We start from the raw sequence: 21,192 nt of genomic DNA, 5'->3' as shown, positions 1-21,192 counted from the left end.
TTGGCTAACAAATGCTAGATTAACCTAGTACCAAAGCTTGTTATGTGAAAACCCCTGCATAATCATTGAAGTCTGTAACACTCTGAATCCTGCCACCTTACTCCCAGTATCAGACAACCCTGTCAAACATAACTGTGTGGACTCAGTCTATTCTAGCAGACCCAATCTTTGAGACCAGCCATGGGCATCAGTGGACTGGGAGTTATATGTGGACAGGAGCAGCTTCATCAATCCATGAGGAGAAAGATGCACAGGATATGCGGTGGTAACCTTGGATGATGTTACTGAAGCCAGACCATTGCCTCAGAGCACTTCAGCCCAGAAAGCAAAGCTCACTGCCTTAACTCGGGCCCTAGAACTTAGTGAAGCTCTTGCTAAAACAGTAGTGCAGCGATGCATTACCTGTCGACAGCACAATGCAAAGCAAGGCCCCTCTGTTCCTCCCAGCATATAAGCCTGTGGAGCAGCTCCCTTTGAAGATCTTCGAGTGGACTTCACAGAGGTGCTCAAATGCAGAGGTAACAAGCATTTACTGGTTCTAGTGTGTATTTACTCTAGGTGGGTACAGGCTTATCCAACACAAACTGAAAAAGCTTATGAAGTAACCCATGTGCTTCTTCAAGATCTCATCCCTAGGTTTGGACTGCCTCTATGGATTGGCTCAGATAACGGGCCGGCATTTGTGGCTGACTTAGTACAGAGGACGGCAAAGGTATTGGGAATCACTTGGAAGCTACATGCCGCCTACTGACCTCAGAGTTCTGGAAAGGTGGAGTGAGTGAATCAGACTGTCAAAAACAGTTTAGGGAAAGTATGTCAAGAGACAGGATTAAAATGGATACGTGTCCTTCCTATGGTATTGTTCAAAATTAGGTGCACCCCCTCTAAGAAAACAGGATACTCCCCTTATGAAATATTATATCATAGGCCTCCTCCTATACTGTGAGGACTTCCGGGTACTCCCCAAGAGTTGGGTGAAACTGAATTGCAGCAACAGTTACAGGCCTTGGGGAAAAATTACCCAGACAATCTTAACTTAGGTAAATGAGAGGTGCCCAGTCAGCTTATTCTCCCCAGTTTACCCTTTTTCTCCAGGTGACCATGTGTGGATCAAGGACTGGAACGTAGCTCCCTTATTATGGCCATGGTGGAAGGGACTCCAGACTGTTATCTTGACCACTCCCACGGCTGTGAAGAGAGAAAGAATTCCGGCCTGGATTCACCACAGCCGCATAAAGTCCGCAGCCACTGGAACCTGGGAGGCCAAACCAAGCCTAGACAATCCCTGCAAAGTAACCCTGAGGGGGACGACAAGCCCTGCTCCAGTCACACCCGGAAGCTGACTGGTCTACACACGGCCAAAGCATGAGGAAAATTGTTATGGTACTTATTTTCCTTATAACATGGACTTGTGTGGTAAAAGCTTCCACTGCTTCTTCCCACGCAGGGGACTGCTTTCAGTGCACACATCAGGTCACTGAGGTAGGACAACAAGTTAAGACAATCTTTTTGTTCTATAGTTATTATGAGTGCCTAGGAATTCCAAAAGGAACATGTCTGTATAATAACACTCATTACAAAGTCTATAATCCAGGAAGTGACCAGCCCGATGTGTGCTATGACCCCTCTGAACCTCCCATTTCCAGTTTTTGAAATAAGATTAAGGACTGAAGACTGGTGGGGACTTATAAATGATACAAGTAAAGTATTAGCCAGAACAGAAGAAAAAGGGGTGCCCAAATGCATATTTGATGCTTGTGCTGTCATTAACAGCAATAAGTTAGGAGCAGGATGTGGCTCTTTTAATTGGGATAAAAGCTGCATGACCAAAAATAAGTACATCTGTCAGGAATTAGGATTGTGTGGAAAAGAATGTGGGTATTGGTCTTGCGTCATTACTTGGAAAAAGGATGAAAAAGATCCTGTTTGGTTCCAAAAAGGGAAAGGAAGCCCCTACTGTACAAGTGGAAGCTGCAACCCTTTAGAATTAGTAATCACAAACCCCTCAGATGCAAAATGGAAAAAAGGAGAATATGTATCTCTAGGCATTGATGGAAAAGGACTAGACCCTAAGGTAAACATTTTAATAAAAGGAGAGATTTGAAAACACTCTCCAGAGCCAGTATTTCAGACTTTCTATGATGAACTAAATGTGCCAGTACCTGAAATTCCAGGAAAAACTAGAAATTTGTTTTTGCAATTAGCTGAGCATGTAGCCCAGTCTCTAAAAGTCACTTCATGTTATGTTTGTGGAGGAACTGTAACAGGAGATCAACGGCCATGGAAGCCCGAGAATTAGTTCCTACAGACCCAGTTCCTGATGAATTCCTGGCCCAAAAGAACCACCCTGACAATTTCTGGGTTCCAAAAGCCTCAATTATCGGACAATATTGCATAGCTAGAGGAGGAAAAGAATTCACTCATCCTGTAGGATGACTTAGTTGTCTTGGACAAAAACTGTACAATGGTACCACCAAAACAGTTACATGGTGGAGTTCCAATTACACAGCAAAAAAATCCATTCAGTACATTTCCAAAATTGCAGACTGTTTGGGCCCACCCAGAATTCCACCGGGACTGGATGGCCCCCACTGGGCTATACAGGATATGTGGACATAGAGCCTATGCTAAGCTACCTGATCAGTGGACAGGTAGCTGTGTAATTGGCACTATTAAACCATCTTTCTTCCTACTGCCCATAAAAACAGGTGAACTCCTAGGACTCCCTGTCTATGCTTCCCGTGAAAAACAAAGCATAGCCATAGGTAACTGGAAAGATGATGAATGACCCCCTGAAAGAATTAACAATACTATGGGTCTGCTACTTGGGCACAAGATGGCTCATGGGGATATCGGACCCCCATCTACATGCTCAACCGAATCATATGGTTGCAAGCTGTTTTAGAAATTATTACTAACAAAACCGGTCAAGCACTGACTGTTCTTGCCTGGCAAGAGACTCAGATGAGGAATGCCAAACAGACTACCAAAACAGACTAGCTCTCGACTACTTGCTAGCAGCTGAAGGAGGAGTTTGTGGAAAATTTAACCTTACTAATTGCTGTCTACACATAGATGATCAAGGGATCATGAACTAGATGAACTAGTTGAAGACATAGTTAAAGATATAACAAAACTGGCACATGTACCCCTGCAAGTGTGGCACGGATTTGATCCTGGGGCCATGTTTGGAAATTGGTTCCCAGCAATAGGAGGATTTAAAACTCTTATAACAGGAGTTATAATAGTAATAGGAACTTGCTTACTACTCCTTTGTTTGCTACCTGTACTTCTTCAAATGATAAAAAGCTTCATCGCTGCCTTAGTTCACCAGAATGCTTCAGCACAAGTCTACTATATGAATCACTATCAATCTATTGCACAGGAAGACATAAGTAGTGAGAATGAAAGTGAGAACTCCCACTAATAAAATGAGTGAGAGTCTCAAGGGGGGGGAAATGAGAGAGGAGAGAAAGAGACCCCCCATATTGTTCTATATTGTTTTATACTCAGTACCAGTTTTAAGAAACAAGGAAGTGAAACCAAAGGCAGGCAGCCCAGCACCAGGCACCAGACCCAAAACCAGACCCACAACCAGGCCTGGGCCTGCCTGACCTTAGCCTCACAGTTAAAATTCAACCAATGACCTCACAATTGATGTTGTCCATAGATTCCAGACATTGTATGGAAGGACATTGTGAAACTTCTCATTCTGTTTCATTCTGATTACTGGTGCATGCAGCCCCTGTCACATACCCCCTAGATTGCTCAATCAATCACGGCCCTTTCATGTAAAATCTTTAGTGTTGTGAGCCCTTAAAAGGGACAGATATTGTGCACTCGACAAGCTCGGATTTTAAGACACTAGTCTGCCGATGCTTCCAGTTGATTAAAAGCTACTTCCTTCACTAGCTTGGTGTCTGCGGGGTTTTGTCCACGGCTCGTCCTGCTACAGAAGAAATGAAATTTCAATTTGCAAACTGCCCAGGAGGGAGAGACCACAATCTCAGCAGGCATATGTCAACTATATGCACGTGACATGCAACCATGCAAACATTTGGGGTAGCCCAAGAGTGGAGAAGACTATCGCTGGGGGATCTAGAATTCCTTTCCTAGTCTAGAAGAATTATACTAGGACTTGTATGATAAAGCCTAAAGTTCTCAAAACCAAATGTGGAATCAACTACTAAGAAGAAACTTCTAAAATGCAGTGGCTCAGGCTCCATGTTGTACCCAACGGACAGACCCCTTCTGTGTAAAGACAATTTTTGGCAGCCGTTTCCTCCAAACATGCAGAAACCCAGAACCGGCAATTGAGGGCTGAGCTATGGCTCTTTGTAAAAACCTCCATGGGCTCCTAAGACAAATGCCCACTCTAATGATCACCTGCAGAAAAGCTCACCCCAACCAGGAGGATATCTATGTACTTAATTAAGATTCTTCTAAATAGCACTATCCACTTAGGGAAATTTTAAGAGCCAGACATTACAAATTTATTAAAATACTTCAATGGAAAAATAGCAACCACAGTATCAACTCAGAGTACAACCAGAGCATACAGGACATGACCCTGCTGGAACCCTTACCAGACCTGAGCCAAGGTCAGTCAGAAAGCAGGATGGATTATTTCACAGCCCATCAACACCTCACAGTACCAGCAGTCTGCATGCTCAGAGAAAGGTCCATCACCTGGGCTGATGGAAAGGGCATCGTGGGGAAGCCAGGAACCTGAGTTTGGGTTCTGGCTTTGCTTTTAACTGTGTGATTTTGAACAATCCCTTTATCCCCTATGTCTCAGTGTCCTCATGTGCAAAATTAGCACATTGCATTGCATCAGTATGTCTGAACATGGAACAGGGGTGGGAAACATTTCAGAACTCCTTGGGAAAGTTGCCAAAATACAAAGTACCTGCTAAACCAAAACCAGAGGGTGGCTTGCCCAGGCCAGTTGAGAGCTACCTGACTGGTTACATGTGGCTTGGGGATTGTTTGCATATCACCTGAAGCATCCCTAGCACACTAGGCTCCTCAGGAACCTACAGACAGAATCCTTGGGCTTATCATTAAATCTACTGACTCCTACCTATATCATTCCACAGTACTGGGAAAAAGGGAGCGGGGAGGGAGGAACTATAAATCTCTTTGCAAATACAAACATCTTCCATGCCATAACTTAGGTCCATAAGCCCTAAATATAAAACACAGCTTTGATCTCATAAGTGAGTCCCACCACATATGAGTAGATGCAAAGAATGCAAAGAACACATACAAAGAATCCCACTAGGTTACAAGTGCCTCAAGGATTGCAGGAGGTACTGCTCCAGGTAAGTAGACACTGTTTTGCTCATTGCTGCATTCCAAGCACCTGGATCAGGGCAAGGCACACAGTGGTTACTCAATAAGTATCTATTGAAAGAATGAATGAATGAGTTTACCCATCTTCATATCCTTGGCCCAGTGCTTGCAATAAATGTTAAATGAGCAAATATAAAATGTTTTAAACTTTTCAAAATGCTTTCATAAATCCTTCATTAGCTGATCACAGCAACTCACCCAGTTCTTCATTTAGATAAAGTAGGTTAGCTCCTTCTCTACCCCAGACTGTCTTCCTAGTGTGCTTAAGGGCAAATTATCTCTTCACTAAAGATAAAGCCTGGGAGTATCCAGTGTACAAGAGGGCAGTTCTGAAGCCCAGTCACATGTTTATCCATCACACAGCAGGTCCCAGGACTCAGAATCTCCATCCAGACCATGCTGTCCAAGACCTACTAATTAACTAACTGAATGTATACATATTCAAGAGTGTGTAATACTCTACCTTATAAAAAATTATTTCAGGTGGTTTATCAGAAACACACAAAATAGGGAAAAATAATTGAAAATAAAAATTAGACCCAGGAAGATACAGAGGTAGGACAGAGAGAGATACCAAGACCACAGGGCCCCCGAAGAGCCAAATTCATTGGCTTGAAAATTTGGATCTAAGTTTCCCAGAATCCAGGTGTGGTGGTGCATACCTGTAGTCCTAGCTACTCAAGAGGCTGAGGCAGGAGAATCACTTGATCCCAGGAGTTCAAGGCTGCAGTGAGCTATTATTGTACCACTGCACTCCAGCTTGGGGGACAGAGTGAGACCTTGTCTCTAAAACAAAATTAAAATTAAAAATAAGTTTCCCAGAAGCTGAAGTGGAAAGAGAAATCAGTTACTTAGCTGCCCATGTCCATAAAGAAAAAGGATACCAGTTCCTCAGGGGAAACAAACTATTCCCCAAACTCATATTTAAAAGTTATTTATTTTCTGTACATATTTTAACTACAATGGAGAATACTGCACCCCCATAGCACACACAGCAATAGGCATTAAACTGTTTGTTGTAGCATCCCTCAATAATGACTAAGAACTGAATACAAAATATGACCCAGCAAAAATATATGATGGAGGAGGCAAGACAAGGCAATGTGGTCCAAATTTTGAATGTGCTTCAGTCATCTTCCATCAATCTATTTCACAACTAGTGAAACCAGTCCAACTGCCCATAGAACTTATGCTGATGGCTTTTTGAATACACATGGAAATGACCCTCCCTTGTCTTACAACTGGAAACTTACATTTGTGTTATCTGAGTTCCTTCCTCAGAAAACTGATCCTCAGGGAAGGAACTGAAACTCACTAGACCACCACATCTAGTGAGATGCCAGATCCCTCACCCATCATGATTGCTTCCATACCTCTCCCTAATTCCCATTTTCCTGCACGTGGTTGCATTCCTTCCCCATTATATAAACTCCCAATTTTAGTTGGCTGAGAGGAATTGATTTAAGGCAATTTCCCATCACTCTGGCTGACATCACCCAAATAAAGCTTTCATCTCTGGCAATAGTCATTGTCTCAGTAATTGGTTTTCTATGCAGCAAGCAACAGAACTAGATCAAACCCCTGGCATTTCAGAAACAGATTTTGGTTCCTTGACCAGAAGGCCTTGTTCATGGCTCTGCAGCCGTGGGCCAGGAGAGTTTCAGAAGCCCTCCTAAGCAGCTGCCTGGCCCTTTTTTGGCTGGAGGTGGATTTCAGTCTCTTTTTGACTCTGTCACTGTGGCCTCTATTGCATTTCTGATTGCCTACGAAGAACAGCCTTTGAAATTTGCCATCTGCATCTGGATAAGTGAGTGTCTTTTGTGGGTACCAAACGAGGGGAATGGCTCAATTTTGGGAATTCCAAAGAAATTTCCATTTGCAGGTTGAACAAGTGTAACCAACAGAGAGGCAAGCCCTCCAACTATTTGTTTGGACACTCTTGGGACTTGTTAGTAATTGTTGGTGTGTATAAACATCTGTGTCTAGACAAGTATGTTTTGTGGGTCCAAACAGTGGCAACTGCTTCTCTCAATTTTGGGAATTCTGAAGAAATTTCCATTTGCAGGTTGAACAAGCCCAACCAAGAGAGGAAAGCACCCCAATTATTTCGGTTTGGACACTCTGGGGGCATGATGGGTGCTGCTGCAGTTGGATTGTGTATTGGTGATTGTGTGCATGTTGACATAGCTGTAGAAGGTCGAGGTTCAATCCCACAATGCAGCCTGCTTGGATGCATTCTTTAGGTTGGTATGAATGTAGTTGTGGGCCAAGAGAGCAAGGGAAAGTCTACAGCCATACCCATACCACCCCAACCTGCTGATCTCATCTCATCTTGGAAGGTCTTTGAATCGTAGGGCTGTCTTACAATTGGATTCATTTTACTGTTAAATGGGAAACTGGGTCAGAGTTCCTTTGTATCCAGGCTTGTATGTTGCTCATCTAAAAACGGTCAGGACTCATTAGTATTAAGTTGGTGCAAAAGTAATTGTGGTTTTTGCCACTGCTTTCAGATGGCAAAAACCACAATTATTTTTGCGCCAACCTCATACATGATGTTCTTCTGTGGTGCTGTTTGGCCCCAGTGTTCTTTGGAGTCTGGGTAGGTTTGGCCTTTAAAAATCAAACTGCCATGGAAATTGCTTAACCCAAAATTTTGGCTCACAGCCTTCACTGGATTACCTACCAGGGCAAAATTCAGCCACACGAACATGTTCATAAACCGGTGAGTTTGCACTGCTATCTCATGGCTAGAATTCTAAGGTAAAAGCTACTGGATCTTTGTTTATATGTGTACATATGTGTCTGGTTATCATGTGTTGTCTTTACATGGTACCAAATTGGTTTATAAATAAAAAGGAACTCATAAATTGAGTAAATAAGTCTAAGACTTTTTCAAGTTCAGGTGACTTAAGTAAATTCTAAATAAGCTGGCTTTAAAATTATTGGTAAGATTAAAATAGAAATGTCTTCAGCATTGTCAACATATTTTTTTCTGGGTTTTATATTTGTCTCTGCTAGATATTTTAAAGTGTCAGAGTTTTACAACTATAAACCCAGACAAAACAAAATGACCTTTGTGTGATTTTTTGATAAGTAAGACTAATATCATTAGTTTAATAGAAAGAGCTGAATCTTCTGAGTTATTGGTGAAAATGCCCAAGTATTTAAGGTTCTTGAGTGAGCACTTAATATGCACAGGTTATAAAAATAATTAACAAGGAAATAATGACTAGCTCTGTCTAATCTCAGCTCTCATACGTAATCTAGATAAACTGCTAAAAAGGAGTGAAATGTAAATGGGATAATTGCTATAGGTGAACTTTCTACGTAATTTAAAATCTTGAAATTATTTTGGATGCTCACTAGATGTATGAGTCATTTCCAATTAAGAAAGGGTTATAATATAGGCAAAACATGTTTTTGTAAAAAATTATGGAATGTTCTTACCTATAAAATGCTAACATCTGAGAGACAGTTCAGAATTACTTGCTTCCTAGATTGTCACCCAAATTTAAGGTGACCAAGAATAGGAATTCTAGCTAATATATAATTTTAGGCCACAGCCACCAACACAGCCATGCTGCTGCCCCACCTACCCTGCTTCCCGCCAGTTGCCCACGACCTCTGACCTGTTCCAACAATCTGATAAAACGTGGTGGATTACTATGAAGTTCTAGACGTGTAGACAAGCCTTACCGGAGGATATTAAAATGACATATTGGAAACTGGCACTGAAGTGGCACCGAGATAAAAATCCTGAGAATAAAGAAGCACCAGAGAAGGCCGGGCGCAGTGGCTCACGCCTGTAATCCCAGCACTTTGGGAGGCCGAGCTGGGCGGATCACAAGGTCAGGAGATCGAGATCATCCTGGCTAACTCAGTGAAACCCCATCTCTACTAAAAATACAAAATAAACTAGCCGGGCAAGGTGGTGGGCGCCTGTAGTCCCAGCTAATCAGGAGGCTGAGGCAGGAGAATGGCATGAACCCGGGAGGCAGAGCTTGCAGTGAGCCGAGATCGCGCCACTGCACTCCAGCCTGGGTGACAGAGCGAGACTCTGTCTCAAAAAAAAAAAAAAAAAAAAAGAAGCAGCAGAGAAAAAATTCAAACAAGTAGCTGAGACATGTGAGGTGGTATCAGACGCTAGAAAATAAGACAGTTTAATTTATATTAAACCAGAAGGAGGATTAAATGGTAGAAGAGGCGGCGGAAGTCATTTTGACAGTCATTTGAGTTTGGCATCACATTTCATAACTTAGATGATGTCTTCAGGGAATTTTTTGGTGGAAGGGACCCATTTTCATTCAACTACTTTGAAAACTTATTTGAGGACTTTCTTGGCAATCAAAGGGGTCCCCAAGAGAGCAGAAGCTGAGGGATGGGTTGTTTTTCTCAGCATTCAGATTTCTGTATTATGGAAGTGGATTTTCTTCTTTTGATACAGGATTTACTTTATTCTGGTCACTAGGTCACGGGGGACTCATTTCATTCTCTTCCACATCATTTGATGGTAGTAGGATAGGTAACTTCAAATGTGTATCAACTTCTACTGAAATCATTAACAGCAGAAAAATTACTAAAAAAGGATTGTCAAGAACAGTCAAGAAAGAGCAGAAGTTGAAGAAGAGGGCCAGTTAAAGTCCTTAACGATACACGGTGAGGAGCAGCAGCTGCGCTTGGATAACCAGGAATTCAATGCACGCACTTAACGGAAATGTTAAACTATAACAAGCACCATTTAAGGATTAACAAAAACAGCTTTTGAAGATATCCAATGAACTCAACTTTCAGTATAATTGTACCTAAAGTATTTATAAAGAGCTTCTTAGAGCTCCTATTTGTCATAGACTTTTGAGTTTATTGTTGGGACCACAAAATAGGACTTTTTGTTTTAAAAATTGATGTAAATCTCTGTATGCACTTTGCTTTCTTATTAAACATACTCCAAGGTGGTAAGACAAGAGTGTACACTAACACCAGCACGGATCTGCTTTTCCATCATGTCTGGAAATATGAGTCAAGCAGTGTCAGCCTGCTATGACATTAACATTGCCAGGACAAGCCTTCTATAGGAACAATTTCATTTTTTTTTCAGTGTTTAGTAGTTAAAGATATTAATGCATTAATGGTAATATACTTCTGGCTTAATATAAATTAAAGATGTTTTCTACTTGTGCATAAATGCTGGCAATTTAGTAGGTCTTGACAATTGTTTAAACATGCAATGTTAAGCCTGGGTTTTAAAAAAGTAAAGTTGGTAAGCTGGGTCTTTGTCATTTGCTTTAAAACAAAGAAATGCAAGTGTGTTCAGTGCATTCTTTATTGAAAAAAAAATTGTATGTAAAATGTGCCAAAGAAGATGTATTCTTATTGAGAAAAATAATAACTTTGTTTAATTCAGAAGTTATCTGATATGGTTTGGCTGTGTCCCCACCCAAATCTCATCTTGAATTATACTCCCATAATTCCCATGTGTTGTGGGAGGAACCCAGTGGGAGATCGTTGAATTATGGGGGTGATTTCCACCACATTGTTCTCGTGGTATTGAATAAGTCTCATGAGATCTAATTAGTGGTTTCCACTTTTGCCTTTTGTCTTCCTCATTCTCTCTTTGCCTGCTGTCATCTATGTAAGATGTGACTGGCTCCTCCTTGTCTTCCACCATGATTGTAAGGCTTCCCCAGCCATGTGGAACTGTAGGTCCAGTTAAACCTCTTTCCTTTGTAAATTGCCGGATCTCAGGTATGTCTTTATCAGCAGTGTGAAAACAGGTTAATACATTATCTAAAGGTTAAATTATGGACTTGGAAAGGTTATTTATGAAACAAGGTAGAAAGGAACCAGTCAGTAGGGGAGAGAGGTGAAAAAGTTAAGATTGGTCTGCTATGTTAGAAAAAATTTTCCTTAAAATATCAATTGGCTCTTAATAAAATCACAACAGGTTTTGATTTTGATTCTATACTGTTTCTTTTTGAAAACTTCTCACGTTCATGTCTCAGAATGTGTCTTGCTGCTTTCAGCTTTTTTCTCCCCATGAAAAGGCCTGAGATGCTAACTCTCTGCTTCAACTTTTTTGCTAGCTCTTTTAACTTTTTTCCTCTAGTTCTAACTACTGTAGTGGCCTGATGCTGAAATGTTTATCTGTAAGGTCTAGAAAAGTGATGTTTTCTTCCAGTATAACTTGATTCTGTACTCTTGGCTTTTCTTGATTATGTCTGAATTGTTCCATGTAACTGGCAAACTTCTCATGCTGTTCCCCTGCTCAAAGTACTAGTTTCCCGGTTTCTTGTTGCCTTTATAAGGTTCACTCATGACCCTGGACATACTCTTCCCGTGTCTGATTAATTCAAGTACTCTTTTCTCATCAGGTTTGGCTTTCAGGTTATCTAAGTGAGCTTCCCATAAGGAGAAGCAATCACGCTGCAGAAGGTCTTTCTTTGCCTTTTGGTAACTGACCTGAGAAGCAGATTTTACATTTTACTAAGAGAATTTCTATCTCATCATTATTAAGTTTTTGATTAATTAGGAAAATCGAAATTTAAAAGAATTAAGGTTTTTACATCCATGTAACTTTCCGTATTGATTTTAAAGTCCTTGTGCTATTAAGTTACAGGGCATTGACTCCTGGGTCTGAAAAAGGCACCAACTTCTGCTACATCCTAAACACTGACACCTGTCAAAGCCTCGTCTTCAGACCCAGGAGAGGGTGACAAAACAAACTGCTTTCATGAGACACAGGGCCAGAAATTAAAACTATTCAATCCCTCTAGGCCCAGGGACTATAGCAGAAGAGGTGGGCACGTGAGATGACAAGGCCAATTTTGAGGAGTAAAATTAGTTGTCTTTCTAAAAACTAAACATTAATATCAAAAGCACACTGATGCAAGACCAGCATCTGGGCCTCTGTGTCAGAATAAAAAGATTTTCTTGAAGCATTGATCTGCTCTAATAGAAAATTATAAAAGGTTATAAAAGGTTTATGTAAATGTCAAATTGATTAAAATTAGATAAAATTGTTTATAAGGTTTTATTGAACTTAGCTTTAACATTAATAATACACTATATAGAGGTAAATTCGATTTTCTCTTTTGAACAAAATGCATAATATTAATAGGAGATAGTAGAAGATTTCTGTTTACCTTTTGAGTTAGCTGCAGGAAAAAAAAAAAAAAAAAACACAGGAGAGAGAGACAGGTTCGTTGGCCCCACACTGTCTTTGTTGTCTTATTATTTGGGAAAGTGGATTTCCTATCAAAAAGTAAAGGTCAGGGTTTGGGTTTTTTTTTTAATATTTGAACTATCCTTCTGGCTAAATGAATGACTATTCTATAGTGACTGTGACCCTATTTTGTGAAATCAGGTATATTAAACCTTTGATATTTGACAAATTTTCCAAAAGCAAAATTTCAAGTTTTAAATTCAGTCTTTTTGGCCAGGCACAGGGGCTCACACCTGTAATTCCAGCACTCTGGGAGGCAAAGGCAGGCTGATTGCTTGAGCCCAGTTCAAGACCAGCTGGGCAACATGGCAAAACCTCACCTCCACAAAAAAAATACAAAAATTAGCTGGGCATGTTGACACACACCTGTAGTCCCAGCTACTTGAGAGGCTAAGGTTGGAGGACTGCTTGAGCCAGGGAGATTGAGGTTGCAGTGAGCCATGACTGTGCCACTGCACACCAGCCTGGGCGACAGGGCAAGACCTGATCTCAAAAATAAACAAATAAATAAATAAATTCAGTCTTTTTGACCACAAACTAATTTTTTAGCTATTAGGGTCCCTTGAATTCCAAGACAGACATATTAGGCTTATTTGGTATGTTAAAATTACATACAAAGCATTGTCATATACTAAATGTTTAACTTTCTTTGGGTTATATTTATATAAATGTATTATTATTGTATATTCCAAAATCATGTGAGATTTCCAAATTTCTGATCTTAGTATATGTTATCAGTAATAACTATGATTATCTTAAACTGCTGCATGCCACAGAAATAACCAATCTTCCTTGTCAATTGTGTCTTCAACCATGACTGTCCTAAGACTTTTGTCGTCCACAATTGTTTTACTTTGATTCTTCTCAAAAACCAGTTTATAATCAGCTACAGTCAAAAACTTGCTTCTTTAGGGGAGTTCATGAAAAGGACTCTTGAATGCAGATTTCTGATAACTTTGGAGATTGTGCCACTGGATTAGAGAGAAAACTTCCAGGACTCTTGTTGGAGGGCTGATGAGTTCTTGAGGATTACTGGCCCAATATCAAGCAGAACAGGACTAATTGCATGGACTGAACTAGTAGAGGACTGAAATAACTTTTTATTATGTCTTTTATTTGAAATATTTCTGATTGTTTTGGTTTTGGTTTTCAGAGTCAGGAACACTTTTTCTTTTGAGCTATTTGTAGCCTTTAACAATTGAGTAAAATGAACTCTTATCAATAAAATTTGAAGCATATTTCTCTCTCTCTCTGTCTCTACCCTATTTCTCCAGAATTTGAAAACTACTTGTAGTGTTCTGACTTTATGGCTTAATATATGCTTTGTATGCAAACCATAGGGGACTGGCTTTATGATGACAGGCATATTAACCTTATTTTTTGACTTTGGGGTTTTGGCTCTTACATTGATTTAAGGTCTAAGGAGTGTGTGCTCACCTCCATTCCTGTCTGGCCTAGAACGTTTAATTGGCTATAAGTCTTGGCCATAGATGTCCTAATGAAGGACAGGATGGGCCCAGGGCCGGTAGCCATACCACCCTGGCAATGATATGGGACAAAATAAAAGCTTGGCCATCAATGTTGCCTCTGGCATATCAACACCAAAAGAGACCAAAGTAAAAACAAAGTCCTAAGCCCCCCATCAACTGAATGAACCAACTTGTAACCAAGGGGACTCCAGTTGCCAAGAGACAAATCTTGTCTAGGAAAAGGTCTTGCCTCTTGCCCTGCTGAAGATACAAGTAGCTCCCAGAACTGGGCTGGCTCTTAGTCCCTTCGAAATGTATGGAAGACCATTTCTCCAACTCCTGGACTCTAGATCATATATAAAATAATTAAGAAATATATTAATTACTGTATCTGAGCTTGCTTCCAACAAGCTCCAGTTCCCTACAGATGTGCCTCTCCACTCTTTGAAACTGGAGGATCAAGTCCGGTTGAAGACCTGGAAATCCCACTAGGCTGAAGACCCGCCACAAGCACAATAAGTCAGGCCTTTTGAAATGCTGCTGACCACCCACTCATCTGTCAAGGTAGCCAGTACAGATTGGGTAAAACCAGTCAGTCCCTCTGGGATCCCTCTGGAGTAAACAGTCATGGTCTTGTGAACACAGCCCCCGACCCTACCCCACCCCCCGCCACCCTTACACCCAGCCAAAGATCCTAGATAAGAAATCATAAAAGGAACATGCACTTTTCAGGTCATTGTTCTCCCCCAGAGCCTAGCTTTTTGCATGTGGGATATAATGAATCAGGAAGACGTTTTTGGTAGGCTTAGGATTGTTCTCTTGGATTCCGCAGTGGACCCACTCCATATTCTCTGGTATTTTAAAATTTGGTTTATCTATGCTATTAATCACTTTAGTTCAATGTGGCCTCAAATGTTGGTCAAAAAGCAAAATAAAAGTACACAGATCATAGTCTTCCAATGCGCCAGATGCCAACCAGGTACTTTGAGTATTTCCCATTATAAGTGCAATGCTTTCATTCCTTCTCATGATCCCACAACCACCTTCCTCAGCAGAAAGCATCCAGGATTGATGGTCAGATTCCCCATGATTGAGGAATTGATCAATAGAAAGGGGAGGGGCTGAAACTGCCCCAACTGTTCAATAGAAATGAGGCTTCTGGTTTTTTTAATAAACATGGAAATTGACATTCCCGGGTCTTAAAATGTGAAATTTACATTTGTCTTATCTGAGTTCCTTCCTTAGGAAGCTGACCATCAGACAAGAAGCTGAAACTCACAAAAATCACCACATCCAATGAGATGGCAGTCCCCATGTCCTTCATGTTTGCTTCCATACTATACCTCCCTAATTCATGCTTTCCCATACATAGCTACACTCCTTCCCCACTATACAAACCTCCAATGTTAGTCAGCTGAGACAGATGGGTTTGGAACTGATCTCTCATCTTTCTGATTGATGTCACCCTAATAAAAAGGCTTCTTCCTTGGCAATAACTTATTGTCTCAGTAATTGGCTTTCCATGCAGCGAGCAATGGACTCCTGGGTGTTTTGCTAACACTAGGTGTTTGGAAAGTTGGAGAACAAACAAGTGGAGGTGAGGTTCTCCAGAAAAGGCCTAGACTATAGTGTTCTGTATTGCTCATTAGGAGTGGCTCCCTGTAGCTTGAAGGCCCACTACACTGACAGTGACTTTGACAATGACTTGTGAAAACCGAGGAGTCTAACTAGGATTCTCCCTCCTACTTGCATGTCCATTTTCCTTCAGCCCAAAAGTTAACTGTGCTGAAAAGCCTCCATTTACCTTTCCAAATCCCTCTTCACCCTTCTCCACCCTGCCTACAGCCCTGGTAGACTGAAGAATGCATCATCTGGCCTTCCTTGCCCTCTTGCTTCCCATTACATTAGGCCAACAGGATGCATCAGCTGAAGACACAAGGATCTTATTAGGGCACCTATTGCTCAGTTCCCTTCCCGCTACTGTGGCTTCACAGTGTCTCTACCTCTCCACATGAGGCCCTAGCTCCTTCAGAAGACAGCCTCACCCACTGCAGCTCCCAAGAAGTTCTAGTAACAGCCTCCTCCCCTCACCCCTTCACACCTAGGAGTGGTAACAGCTTCAAGGGTTGCTAGATCCTGGTGCCACATCATCCCTGTTGATTTCTTAACCCTGTACCTCCTCTCTAAATAGTCCCTTCATTAAACTTTCCTCAACTGCCCCCTTTGCATGTGCGATCTATTTTCTAACAGGACCCTAACAGATACATAAGCCAACGAGAGACCTGAAGGTTAGGTCAAGTTGCATTTCCTAAATACTCTGGATATATTCCAGCATGTAAAGGGATGGCCGATCAAAGTTTTCAACATTCTACACCACAGGGATTGGAATTAGTTTGGCCTAGAAAAGTTTCAAAGCAGGTACTACTCATTATTAGTTATTAAGCAGAGGTATTTTTTATTAAAAATCTCGGTAATGCTCCTGTACAGTATCTGGCTTTGAGCAACACAGCTTCTTAATGAATTCTCCAGAATGAATTATTTGCGAAGTATGTCCCTAAGTAACTAAAGGAAGTGACCTGCTGTATGGAGTTATTGTGTATAGCCAATTAAATTCTGCAAGGCATTTGCTGATTCAGTCTTTAGAAATAGGCATCAACGGTGGCTAAAATCAGTGTCTACTGAGGTCACACCTAGTTTATGACCAAAGAAAGGAAGAAAAAGTTGTATATCAGCATACAGAATATCTTCTTTATTAAAGAAACAAAAAAAACCCAACTCTACAGCAAGGAGGCATGCATCTGGGCTATTCAAAAGCAACTTAAAATCTTTTTTTGTTGTTAAGATGGAGTCTTGCTCTGTCACATAGGCTGGAGTGCAGTGGTGTGATCTTGGCTCACTGCAACCTCCACCCACTGAGTTCAAGTGATCTCCTGTCTCAGCCTTCCAAGCACCTGGGATTACAGGTGTGCGCCACCACAACTGGCTCATTTTTGTATTTTTAGTAGAGACAGGGTTTCGCCATGTTGGCCAGACTGGTCTCGAACTCCTGACCTCAGGTGATCCACCCACCTTGACCTCCCAAAGTGTTGGGATTACAGACATAAGCCACTGCATCCAGCCAAATCTTTTTTTTTTTTTTTTTTTTTTTTTTTGAGACAGGGTCTCACTCTGTCATCCAGGCTGGAGCACAGAGGCACAATCACAGCTCAATGCAACCTCGACCTCTCAGGCTCATGTGATCCTCTTGCCTCAGCCTCCCAAGTAGCTGGGTGTGGTAGTGCATGCCTGCAGTCCCACCTAATTTTTTTCATTTTTTAGTAGAGACAGGGTTTCACCATATTGCCCAGGCTGGTCTCAAACTCCCAGCTCAAGCAATCAGCCTGCCTCGGCCTACCAAAGTGCCAGGATTACAGGTATGTACCACTATGCCTGGCCTTAAACTCTTTAAAGGAAGACAGGCTAAGGCCCAGCTGCCTTCCTTTGTTCAAAAGGGATATAGGAGGCCATACTGACTCTTGAGGTAGTTTTAAAAAGCAATAATAACTGAGAGTTTATATTGAGTTTGTACAGCTTCACCAGTTCACAGAGTGAATACTAAAGAGAGACTGCAAAGTCTTGTATTTTCCTTAATAGATTTCTTCACAGGAGAAGTATGTAAAAAATGATCAATAAAAATACAGAAATACCTGAAACCCCATTGCCCCTCATCTAAAACACCAGACTGAGAAACATAGATTCCAAAATTTAAGGAAGAAAAACATAAAATTTAGATGAAATGTCTAATAAACTACAGTTGCTTTTTTTTTTGGGGGGGGGCGGAGTTTCCCTCTTGTTGCCCAGGCTGGGGTGCAATGGCGCGATCTTGGCTCACTGCAACCTTTGCCTCCTGGGTTCAAGTGATTCTCCTACCTCAGTCTCCCAAGTAGCTGGGATTACAGGCGTGCGCCACCACACCAGGCTAATTTTGTATTTTTAGTAGAGACGGGGTTTCACCATGTCGGTTAGGCTGGTCTCAAACTCCTAACCTCAAGTGATCCGCCCGCCTCAGCCTCCCAAAGTGCTGGGATTACAGGCATGAGCCACTACAGTCTTTTAATGATGAGGTCCTCCCAGTTTGAAAAATGAGAGCCAAAAAATGGTTGACAAGCAATATGTAGCCTAATCAATAATTTAGTTTAGTTATCAAACGTCAGCTAGTGACACACCTGGGCTGGCACAAAATGTGCCCCCTTCCTCCAGCTGGCCTTCCAGTGGCCTTCCACCAGCTGGGAATTTCCGGTGAGTCGTGCTCCTGCCGCATTCCCAATACCTTCACCCTCTGAACACCTGTGCAGCTAGAGTTGCTGAGACCCTCACATGTGGGCCTAGGCAGAGAGAGGCAGCCCACGTGTGCTGTGCCAACCCTCACCAGAGACAGAAAACAAATTAGCAGCCTGAGCCCCACCAATCTGTGCAACCTGGATTTAGTTTTGCTTCTGTGGGCTTGGTTTCTGGAAGTCCAGAAATGAGCCCTGGCATCTGTGGAGCCCCCTTGCTGTCCTTCCTACTCCTTCTACGTTTATGTGGTATGTGCAGCCAGGCTCCATCCCCAGCCGCCCACCCAGTAGAGGACTAGCTCGCCATATCTGGAACACCTATTGGGGGCCCAACGCTCCACTTAGCTCTTGCCTACCCCCCTCCTAAGGGGCCTTACGTCCCCTTTTCTTACCTCACTCCCTTTCTTCCTACACTAATCAACTGGTTAGAGTCCAGCTGACAGCAAGCTGACTGACTGCTTGGAACGGACACTTCTGCCAACCAAACTTTCAATAGCACTTCCCTCCTGCCAGGTCTGAGTCCTGCCTGCTAAACTTATCAAACCTGTTAGCTCTTGTGCACAGACCACTCCGTAGCCTCTTTGGAATGCAGCCAGGTTACACTCCCCGACCTTATGGCCAGTCCCAGTCCAGGAATGTTAAAGTTACCCCAGTCCACCATATAGATCTGCTTGCTCCCACCTGGTCATGCCTCTGGCCAGAGGCAGCACACAGGGAAGAAGGGTCTGGGTGAGGTCACAAGGCCCGTTACCTGCCATCCCTTAAAACCCAGAAATCCCAGGTCAAAATCCCAGGCCAATATTCCTGCTTTGCAAGAATATCCAACAGGTCAATAATGTTATGAAAGTTTCTCACCCTCACTGTTGGCTAGGATGTGTGACAAGGGTGACAAGGACATATCCTTTTATACCTAACAGATTGGAGAAAGTTTTGTGATAAGTTACTGTTGAGGAAGCAGGGGAAAAGGAGCCCCCAGCCATGGCTGGTGAAAATGTGAACTGATAAAGTCTTTGGAAAGTAATCTAATAATATATATTATTAATGAAAATACATATATCCTTCACTTGGCAATTCACTGAGGATTTACCCCATTGAAATAGACACCACTAGGTAAGAACATATGCCCAGGTACTCTCTGAGATCACAAAAAACTAGAAACATATAAAGTCCAATCAATGAAAGCATGATTGAATAAACAGTGACACATCTAAATCTGGAATATTATGCAGCTCTGAGTTAGACCTTTACCAATTAACTCAGAGGGACTCCCTGAGCCGTTATTCAGTGAGAAAAGCAAGATGCAGAGGTGCAAAACCAAAATCAAGACACACTCTAAAAAGCATTAGTGTTTATGTAAGATTACATGAACACAAAGAAACAAACGAGGGATATACACCAGGCTGCTAATACCAGCAACCCTGAGGATGAAGGGGACGGTGGTTGGAGGAAAGAGTTAAGCAATGAGAGCAACAAAAACTACAACTTTTTTAAAGTGATGATAAAGAAAACCAGAATGTGTGATGTAATCCCATATTGATTATGTAAAATTACGCATGTGCGCCCGTAAAAAGACACATGAAAGTACAGTTACCAGAACACTAACAGAGGTTACCACTACGTAGTTTCCTTAGTCCTGTACTGTTTGCATTTTCACAAGTGATTTTTTCCCCTATAATCAGGAAAATACTCCCCACACTATTTTGCCATTGTTTTCTTTTTCATTTCCCTGCTTTTCTAACTCTATGGTTACTACAAACTCTCTACTTCTCACTAAATTAACCACATCATAGAAACAGCTGCCCACTGCACTGGGCTGGATGTTCACTGGGGCTCGGGTGTGTGTGTGTGTGTGTGTGTGTGTGTCCGTGTCCCTCTTTCCGTCTCTGACTTTCACTCCAGCCCACCATCTACTGGAAACTGAGCCTCCCCTTAACCAGGCTTGTGAGGAGCTTTGCCTGAATTCCAGCAGCAACAACAGGGGCTCACAGAGAGCCAAGGAGCCTTCTCCCCTGTCATCCTCTCAGGAGCTGGGTTCTGATGTATCTTTCCTGATTTGTACTCCCAGAAAGAGAGTTTGTAAAGCCTCTAAATCCTCATGCACACAGAAAGCCATTTATGAACAGCATGCCAATTTGCTAAAACAACTTTTGTTGTTGCGGATATTTAAATTGGAGCAGTCCTTCACTCCACTGCCCACCCCTCCGCCCCCACCAAGTTTTGCCAACACAACAGCCCCAAAGTCCCAGAGCCAAGAACAGAACTAAACACAAGGTCAGCCAGGTCAGGGGCTGCTATCCTGTGTGAGGGAACAGAGCCAGGCACTTGGCTCTGGTGTTTATTTGCACATTCTTTTACATAAATTTGCATGTTGGCCTCCATAAGCTTTACTCCAAGTATCAATATTTAAAATCAAATTGGTTCATTTGTGCAACCTCCAGGAAGAATGTACTCACCCCTCCTGCTTGATCGAGTCCAGAGAAACTTCTATCCCGGGGAAAAATGCTACTTAGGCAGAGTGCCCTGGCCCCATACTCCTCAGTCTTCACAGTGGAGATTCCATCCTCAGCCTGCAATAGGTTATTCAGTCTCCTAAGCCAACCCTGAAGATGCTCCCCAGCCTCAAAAGCTAGTTAAGGGTGTGGCCAGTGTGGCCAGAGGCCTGCTGTTGGAGAATCAGTCACTGTTACCACCCTTAAGCCGCGTGTAATGCAGAACTTCAGCTCCTGCACTTGACACACAACACTTCGCACCTGAGGAAGAGCATTTTTGTAGATAATTGTGCATAACACCTACCACCCTTGAAGGCAGAAACCACAGCTTGCTATTTCAAAAT

The 21,192-nt window shown here is 42.1% G+C and overlaps 1 protein-coding gene and 1 pseudogene across 4 annotated transcripts in view; one reads left to right on the top strand and one right to left on the bottom strand.

The window, feature by feature from the left end:
• LOC105478329 (cornichon family AMPA receptor auxiliary protein 3) overlaps window positions 1–21,192 on the bottom strand; it is a 333,823-nt gene that overhangs the window by 84,297 nt on the left and 228,334 nt on the right. The gene's annotated exons all lie outside the window — the stretch shown is intronic.
• Window positions 4,565–10,105, top strand: LOC139357084 (dnaJ homolog subfamily B member 6-like; annotated as a pseudogene).

Source organism: Macaca nemestrina, chromosome 1 (assembly GCF_043159975.1).
Source record: "Macaca nemestrina isolate mMacNem1 chromosome 1, mMacNem.hap1, whole genome shotgun sequence".
Lineage (NCBI taxonomy): Eukaryota > Metazoa > Chordata > Mammalia > Primates > Cercopithecidae > Macaca > Macaca nemestrina.
The sequence above is the reverse complement of the archived record's forward strand: the minus strand, read 5'-3'. Positions and strand labels throughout refer to the sequence as shown.